This window comes from Panicum virgatum, chromosome 2N, assembly GCF_016808335.1.
Source record: "Panicum virgatum strain AP13 chromosome 2N, P.virgatum_v5, whole genome shotgun sequence".
Lineage (NCBI taxonomy): Eukaryota > Viridiplantae > Streptophyta > Magnoliopsida > Poales > Poaceae > Panicum > Panicum virgatum.
In genome coordinates, this window is record NC_053146.1 from 1117687 (window position 1) to 1126409 (window position 8723).

The window sequence follows — 8723 nt, forward strand, 5'->3', positions numbered from 1 at the left end:
AATCCAACTATCTCGAGGGGCCCAGAGATATCTCTCCCGTTATCTAGGAGGGGCAAATTCCATCTTGATCCGCTCACATCTCATTTCATGTTTCATGACACACCTGTAAGCTACTTTTGTAACTACCCAGTCACAGAGTAGCGTTTAGTAGCCCCAAGATGCACCACTACATACAGTGAGAAACAATGGCGATCTCAGGTCTAAGGATCCAGTAGGTATAACACTCAAGAACAACTGATGGCACATACAAAATAACAATCCCAACATTGTCTTGGAGTGGGTCAATCCAACACCATATTCACCAACATGTGTCCACATCATTAATCCGATATCTCCATATCCATGATCCGTGAAACATGATCATCAATTAATGCATGTGCAAGTCTCAACGTCGTTGTTGTCCCACACAACGACATAAACTAGGGATAATTTAGAATCATATCATTGTCAACAAAGAGTTTCACGAACAAGTCACATACTTGATAATCAATGTAAAAATAATCATCCATGGAACAAATAACAATTATTTATCATTACATAAACATACTCATGACACAAAATCTCCCACGCACACTAGAATCACTAATGTAAGTATCTAATACCCATAGATCTCATGTGCGCCTCATGCTTTGGTTGTGGGAGAGGCTTCGTCAACGGATCAGCAACGTTTGAATCCGTGTGCACCTTGCAAACCTTCACATCACCTCTCTCAACAAAGTTACGGATGAGTTGATACTTCCGCAGTATATGTCTGGACTTCTTAGTTGTTCTAGGCTCCTTTGCTAGTGCAACGGCACCACTATTATCACAATAGAGGTCCACTGGACTGGACGCACTAGGAACAACACCCAAGTCAGAAACAAACTTTCTGATCCAAACAGCTTCTTTTGTAGCTTCGGAAGCTGCAATATACTCGGCCTCTGTTGTCGAATCAGCCACCGTATCTTGCTTGGAACTCTTCCAGCTCACTGCCCCACCATTGAGGCAGAAAACAAAACCGGATTGTGATTTGGAGTCATCTTTATCTGTTTGAAAACTAGCATAGGTGTAACCCTTTACAAGGAGCTCATCTTCGCCTCCAAATATTAGGAACATATCCTTAGTTCTTCTCAAGTACTTAAGGATACTCTTTACAATTGTCCAGTGAGCTTCACCGAAATCTGACTGATACCTGCTCGTAACACTTAGAGCAAAGGAAACATCTGGGCGCGTGCAAAGCATAGCATACATGGCCGACCCTATGGCTGAAGCATAAGGAATCGTACTCATCCTCTTTTGCTCATCAGGTGTCGTAGCACACTGACTCTTGCTTAGAGTAATGTCATGTGACATTGGCAAGAAACCTTTCTTGGAATCTTGCATATTGAACCGATTCAATATCTTGTCAATGTACGTGTCTTGGCTTAATCCAATTAGTCTTTTTGATCTATCTCTATAGATCCTAATACCCAGAATATAAGCCGCCTCTCCTAAATCCTTCATCGAAAAACTCCTTTTCAATGAGGTTTTAACGGCTTCAAGCATTGGAATATCATTTCCGATCAGTAATATGTCATCCACATATAGGACCAGAAACACAAGTGCGCTCCCACTAGCCTTTTTGTAAACACAAGGCTCATCTTCATTCTTGATGAAGCCAAACCCTTTGACTACTTCATCAAAACGAATATTCCAACTCCAAGATGCTTGCTTCAATCCATAGATGGACCTCTGAAGCTTACATATTTTCCCAGCATTTTTAGGATCAACAAAACCTTCAGGCTGTGTCATATACACATCCTCACTTAGATGTCCATTAAGGAAAACGGTTTTGACATCCATTTGCCATATCTCATAGTCATAATATGCGGCAATTGCTAGGAGAATCCGAACAGACTTTAGCATTGCGACGGGCGAAAAGGTTTCCTCATAGTCAACACCTTGAATTTGTCGGAAATCTTTCGCCACCAATCGTGCCTTATAGATGTGAACATTTCCATCCATGTCTAATTTTTTCTTAAAAATCCACTTACAGTCGACAGGTCTCACACTGTCAATTTGATAGACCAAGTTCCAAACTTGATTATCATCCATGGATTTTAACTCGGATTCCATGGCTTCAAGCCATTTGTCGGAGTCGGGTCCCATCATTGCTTCTTTGTAGGTCAAGGGCTCATCATTTTCCATCAATAATATGTGGCGCTCCTCCGTAATAAGGAGGTTGAGCTTGTCAGTAGCGCGACGTACCCTTATAGACCTTCGTGGGGCTGGTGCCTCAACTACGGGTTGTGCAACATCTTGCACATCCCGTGGATGTTCAGTGGTTGCTGAAACAGTTTCGGGTGTTTTCTGAATTTCTTCAAGTTGCACCTTACTCCCACTAAATCCTTTTGAGAGAAACTCATTTTCTAATAAAACACCATTGCGAGCGACAAACACTTTGCCTTCCGCCTTATTGTAAAAATAATATCCTTTGGTTTCCCTAGGATACCCCACAAAAAAGCATTTGTCTGACTTTGGAGTGAGCTTATCTGACATCAAACGTTTGACATAAGCCTCACATCCCCAAACTTTGAGAAAAGATAATCCGGGACGCTTCCCAGTCCATATCTCATATGGTGTCTTCTCAACAGACTTACTTGGAACCCTATTCAGTGTGAACGCAGCAGTTTCAAGAGCATAACCCCAAAATGACAATGGAAGATCAGCTTGACTCATCATGGACCTAACCATGTCCAACAAGGTTTGGTTCCTCCGTTCGGATACCCCATTACATTGAGGCGTTCCGGGCGGAGTTAGCTGCGGAATAATTCCACATTGCTTCAAAAGATCACCAAATTCAAGGCTCAAATATTCTCCTCCACGATCATATCGCAGAAATTTAATTGTCTTGCCTAATTGATTTTGTACTTCATTCTGAAATTCTTTGAATTTTTCAAACAATTCAGACTTGTGCCTCATTAAGTAGATATAGCCATATCTACTAAAGTCATCAGTGAAAGTAATAAAGTACTGATAACCACCTCTGGCTATTGAGCTCATTGGTCCACATACATCGGTATGTACAAGCTCCAACAAGTCACTCGCCCTCTCACTCTAACCAGTGAAAGGTGCTTTGGTCATCTTTCCAAGCAAACAAGACTCACATGTGTCAAATGATTCAAAATCAAATGAGCTTAACAATCCATCTTTATGGAGTTGTTCAATGCGCTTCTCATTTATATGACCTAAGTGACAATGCCAAATAAAAGTGGGATTCAAATCATTTGGTCTAAGCCTCTTAGTATTAATGTTACAGACAGATTTATCCTCAAGATCAAGAACATATAATCCATTCACCAATGGACAATGAGCATAAAAAATACCATTGCAAAAAATAGAACAACATTTGTTCTCTATTACAATCTTAAAATCACCAACTTCTTCCAAACATGAAGAAGAAATAATGTTCTTGCACAAAGCAGGAATGCAATAACAATTATTTAATTCCAAAACTAATCCGGAGGGTAGAGACAAGTGGTAGGTGCCGACCGCCAACACCGCAACCTTTGCGCCATTGCCGACACGAACGTCCAACTCGCCTCTTGCAAATCTTCTAGTCTCACTTAGACCCTGCAACGATTTGCAAGTGTGAATCATCGATCCAGTATCAAATACCCATGATTCACTAGAAGATAATGCAATATTTATTTCTATAACATTTATACTTGAAGTGGAAGTCTCACTTCCCTTCTTCTTCTTCTTTTCTTCCAAGTACTTCTTGCAGTTTCTAGACCAATGTCCCTTTTCATGACAGTGGAAGCATTCATCCTCAGAAGTAGGGCCAGATTTGGCCTTAGGTGCTGGCTTTAGCTTAGAGCCCGAGGACTCACCACCGGAACTCTTTTCCTTGCCTTTACCCTTGGGATTAGGAGGCGTCCAACGCTTCCTCTTTTTGTTCCCCTTCTGAATCATCATCACATGATTGGGATTCTTCTTAATGCTCTCCTCTGCTGTCTTTAGCATCCCATGCAACTCACTCAATGTTTTATCCAAGCCATTCATCTGAAAGTTCATGATAAAAGGCTCATCGCTCGCCGGGAGCGACTGGAGAATAACATCAGTAGCCAAGTCTTGGTGAAGTTCAGAACCAAGTCTGTCCAAAGTCTCAATGTAACCAATCATTTTGATCACATGAGGACTGACCGGGCTACCTTCTGCCAGCTTGCACGCAAACAAGGACTTTGAGATATTGAACCTCTCAGTCCTGGCTTGGTTCTGAAACAACCCACGCAGCCCCTCGATCATGGTATGAGCATCCGCATGCTCATACTGCTTCTGCAGATCAGGGGACATGGTGGCGAGCATCAGACAGCTGACATCAAGTGAGTCATTGCAGTGCTTCTCATAAGCTCTGTGATCAGCAGCAGTTGCATTGTCAGGGAGATCATCAGGATATGGCTGCTCAAGAACATACTCCTTTTTCTCTTGCCTGAGAACAATTCTCAGGTTGCGGTACCAATCAATAAAGTTTGTTCCATTCAACTTTTCGTTCTCAAGAACAGAACGCAAATTAAAAGCGGAATTGTTACTGGCACACATGATCTACAACATTAAAGTAAAGCAAGATTTCCGCACTAAGTTTATGTAAAGACTTTCATTAACTGATTTAACAAAAGACAACCTACTATATCAAAGTCATCTTCCCTCTAATGACATATAGTGGTTCAAGATCCATAATCACTAAAATTCTAGTGAGCTTTAGCATCACGGCTAGAAAAGTAGTGATACAGGTAAGTAACAAATTACTAATCACATCTCTATGTGACTCTTGTTTGTTGGGTGGCATCCAATGCCCCGACCCCAACCCTATGCCTTAAAGCTCAAAACTGTTTTGATAGCTTTGCTGAGTAAACCAATACTATGCTTGTGAATGTCCGACATCCACCCTATACAAAAGTGATAGCTGAGGGTACTCTACTTTGGTAAACCTACCACACAACGATCAAAATTTATAGGTGCAGCTATTGGTAAAAGGCATAAAAAACTCAACCTTTTCTGAGGGAAGCTATTCTATCATGATTAAAGCATCCACCATATGTAAAAGCATGAAAGAATAGTATGACAGGAAAATAAACATCACAGGCATATAATCATATTATATTGTGAATAGTATGGCCTCTTGCATCACAATGGGCTCCATCGCCATGGCTCCAAGGTGACCTCCATTGCCATCCGTCCTGTCTTGTGGTGATCATCATCGCCATCATGATTGAAGCCTCCATGAAAAGATACTAAGCTACTACATCTAATAGCTAGTGAAATAATTACATGAGGATTCAAACATCACAAGTCGACACGCAGGTCGTTATACAATAATGGTGCAACCTCAACCCGGTTGTGTTAATTTGCGACACGCAGGCCGCACAAATCATCACATACATCATCACATGACATTGAGGCCATACCATCCACATCACACCCTGCAAAAATAAGTTAGGCGTACGACGTGTTCTACCAAAGTAGCGCTTGGGAAGCCGCTACAGCGAGAAAGCAACGGCGGTCCCGCTGACCGGTCAGTGGGCGGGGGGTCTAGGGGGAGCCGCCCCCCGCGGGTCTCAGGGCAGCGCCCTGAAAACCTCACGGAATTACACATATCGCATCTATGGAATCCCTATGAAAATCCCATCAGAGTGATCGCATCACCTCAAATCCGAGCCATTCATAATGCCTCAATTTTCACTAGGTCAATCACCTTGACCGTGCAAACTTTGCACTTGAGAAGACTGCATCTACACATGACCTTGATCTGTTGGTTCAATCTGCTGATTATGCACACAGTTAGTCCCGATGGTGATTCCAGCCGGTAGGGACATGTCGTATGCATAACAGAGAAAGAACACAAACTAATCTTTTGTCACATGCCGCGCAATCAACTCGCTCCAGTTTTAACCCCTTATGACCAATTGATCTAATCAAACCGTGCAAAAGTAATAGATCCAATCTACTACAACAACATATCACCTATATGCAAAAGATACAGACAAAAAACTATGCAAGATGGCTCTGGTACCACTGTAGGGATACAAGGTAGGCTACGCTAGCACCACTACCGCATATACCCAAGACGCTTGCGAGTAGAAGATCATAGATCGTTACCACTAGACGCGCAGCGCAGCGGAAGAAGTCGCGCGTCGATGTAGAGGAAGTAGTCGATCATGTCCCACGAACCGAGCTCCTCGTACTTGATCTCAGCAGCCGATCAGCGCAGCAGTCGCAGCAGCGCCTCCACAGAGTCCACACGTACGGGGATGAAACGCCGGGCGTCGGTGTGCTAGCACCGCACGCACGGCAAGGGCGGCGGCCGAGAGAGAGAGGGAGGGGCGGCAGCTAGGGAGGTGGCGCAGCTCAGGGTTTCGCCCCCTAGCCCCTCCCTCGTATATATAGGGCGTACTAATGGGCTTCTATCTCATAGGCCCATTAGTAACTCTAATCCCTCTTGGATCAATATCTTTTTTGGCCTTTAAACCGTATTGTGATGATGGGCTCTTGGGCATATCACCAACAGTATGCAGGTCCTTTCACCATTGGCAGTGGAGCATTCCAACGTCTCAAATCATTCAGGGTCGATCAGCTCTACCAACTACTGTTTATGCCTGGGTCTATGCCTAACCTGAAACACCTTGACATCAAACTTATCTACACTAGTGGTAGTAACATTGATCTCGGCATCCAGCACCTCACTAGTCTCATCAAGGTCGAAATTTTTGTCAACGCCTAGCGTAATAGTAGAGGAGGCGTCCAAGCTCTGGAGGCCAAAACCCGGAGCTTTCTTGATGCTCATCCCAATCGTCCCAGGCTAACCTTCAATTCTTGGTTTACCAAGCACGATCACTATTCATCACGAGCAAGGTGGGAACAATGAATAATTATTCCCAAGTCACAGGAGCTTCAGGATAGCAAGGTAATTAATTGTCCTTCCTTAATTTATTATTGCCTGCTATGTTGATAGTAAAAAGTTGTTATTGTATTTTTTGGTGAACAGAGCAGGATCCTGGTCGACCAGTCTTTTGGTTATTTCGTGCGGTCTTGCTTACTAGCTGTGAGGAGGAGGCATCAAGCTAAGGCCAGCATGTGTTTGTTCACTACTATATACACTCGTTTAATTTCATTCATAGCATTTGCAGAATTTCATTATTCATGCTCTATGAGAGTTGTTTAGTTGCTCCGCTTTTACTGTTCTTGAATAAGCAATACTGTTTTAACGGAACTTGATTACGCCCTTGTTTGCAACGTTTTGACATTTGGTATCTCTATTCCTATTATATTGTAATTTGTGAACCGATCGACTGATAAGAGATAGACTAGTTGAGGTGTCCATTGTGATTTTCCTACATGGTTATCTTGCTGTCATTGAAAAAGTTGCACATATCACACATACGTCAGGCATGTTGCTTTCAAATCCCTTTGGCATCCATGTAAAAAGAAACCTTTCTGGTGCCAGCATGATTGTATCTTATCATTCACTGTAGCACCAACTTGACCATCTGTGGAATTTTTGTGATAACCTACCTCTCACTAACTCATTTACCTAAATAGCCTGTGTTGGTTATGTCAGTGGCAGATCTTGAAAAGATACTAGAAGGGGTTGTTTCACATCATCTTCTACCTATAGCTACTCCTCTCAAGCTTTAATGGTTACAAATTTATAAGAGGGGCTCCATGCTTCTAGCATGGGTAGGAGGGGCTCGAGCCCCGCTGACCCGGTACTAGATCCGCTGCTGGTGTACATTATAATAAGTTGAACCTAGATCACTGGCAAAAAAAAATTGAAACTAAATGGACACGACATATTTTGGGCATATGGCTTTCTTTTTCTGTGGTCCATATTTCACCATGACCTGATGGTGTCGCCCAAGCACTAGTTTCAGCATTTCCATACATCCTTGAAACTGAACATATTTATAGTTGGGGTAATGGTTCAGTTTTGAGTGACACAAGTTTGCATGTACTGACAGTTATCTTCAGCTGTTGGTTTCTCTGTAAAAGACCAAAAAAAATTCCTGTTGGGGCTACCAGGCTACAACTGAAGACAGTGAATGCACACGATCGAGAACGGTTTCGTCTCTGGACCCGGCCTGGTCCAATATTTTGAGCTGGTTCCTGAATCCTGATGGTGTGCATAATGCTTTGATCCCTGCTGGACGGGCCAGTGGCTGATGCGATCCCTTGGGGGAGGTGGCGGCGGCAGACAGAATGCTGGTGGGAGACGGATCGAATTACTGCTGTAAATTAAGGATCACGTGGTTCAATTTTTTTACTAACGTGGACACCGTGTGATTGGTATGGAAGGGCGCCGCATTTGATAAGTTTTAATTTTAGAATTATGGTAATGGATCATGGCTCTAATGCTCTCTTCACAATCTTAGTTGGCCTTTAATTTTTTTAGCTCAAAATTGAATAAAATTAGAGCCCGATTCTTTTAGGACCCGGCCCTTAGATTATCTAGACAAAAAATTATAGCCCTTTAACACCCCTGTGCACACCATCAGGAACCAGCTCAAAATATTGAACCAGGCCAGCTAGAGTTTAGTTGATGGACCACCAACTAAACTCTAGCTGGCTTGTATGGGCTAAGAGAGTCTTGGGTGGCTTGGGTGGGAAGGGTAGAGAGTCTTTTGGTCATCCATGACCACTTTTAGCTCTACTTTGCCCACCTTTGAGGGGCTAGGTGATAGGTGCCGATATAAACTGGCACAAGAATG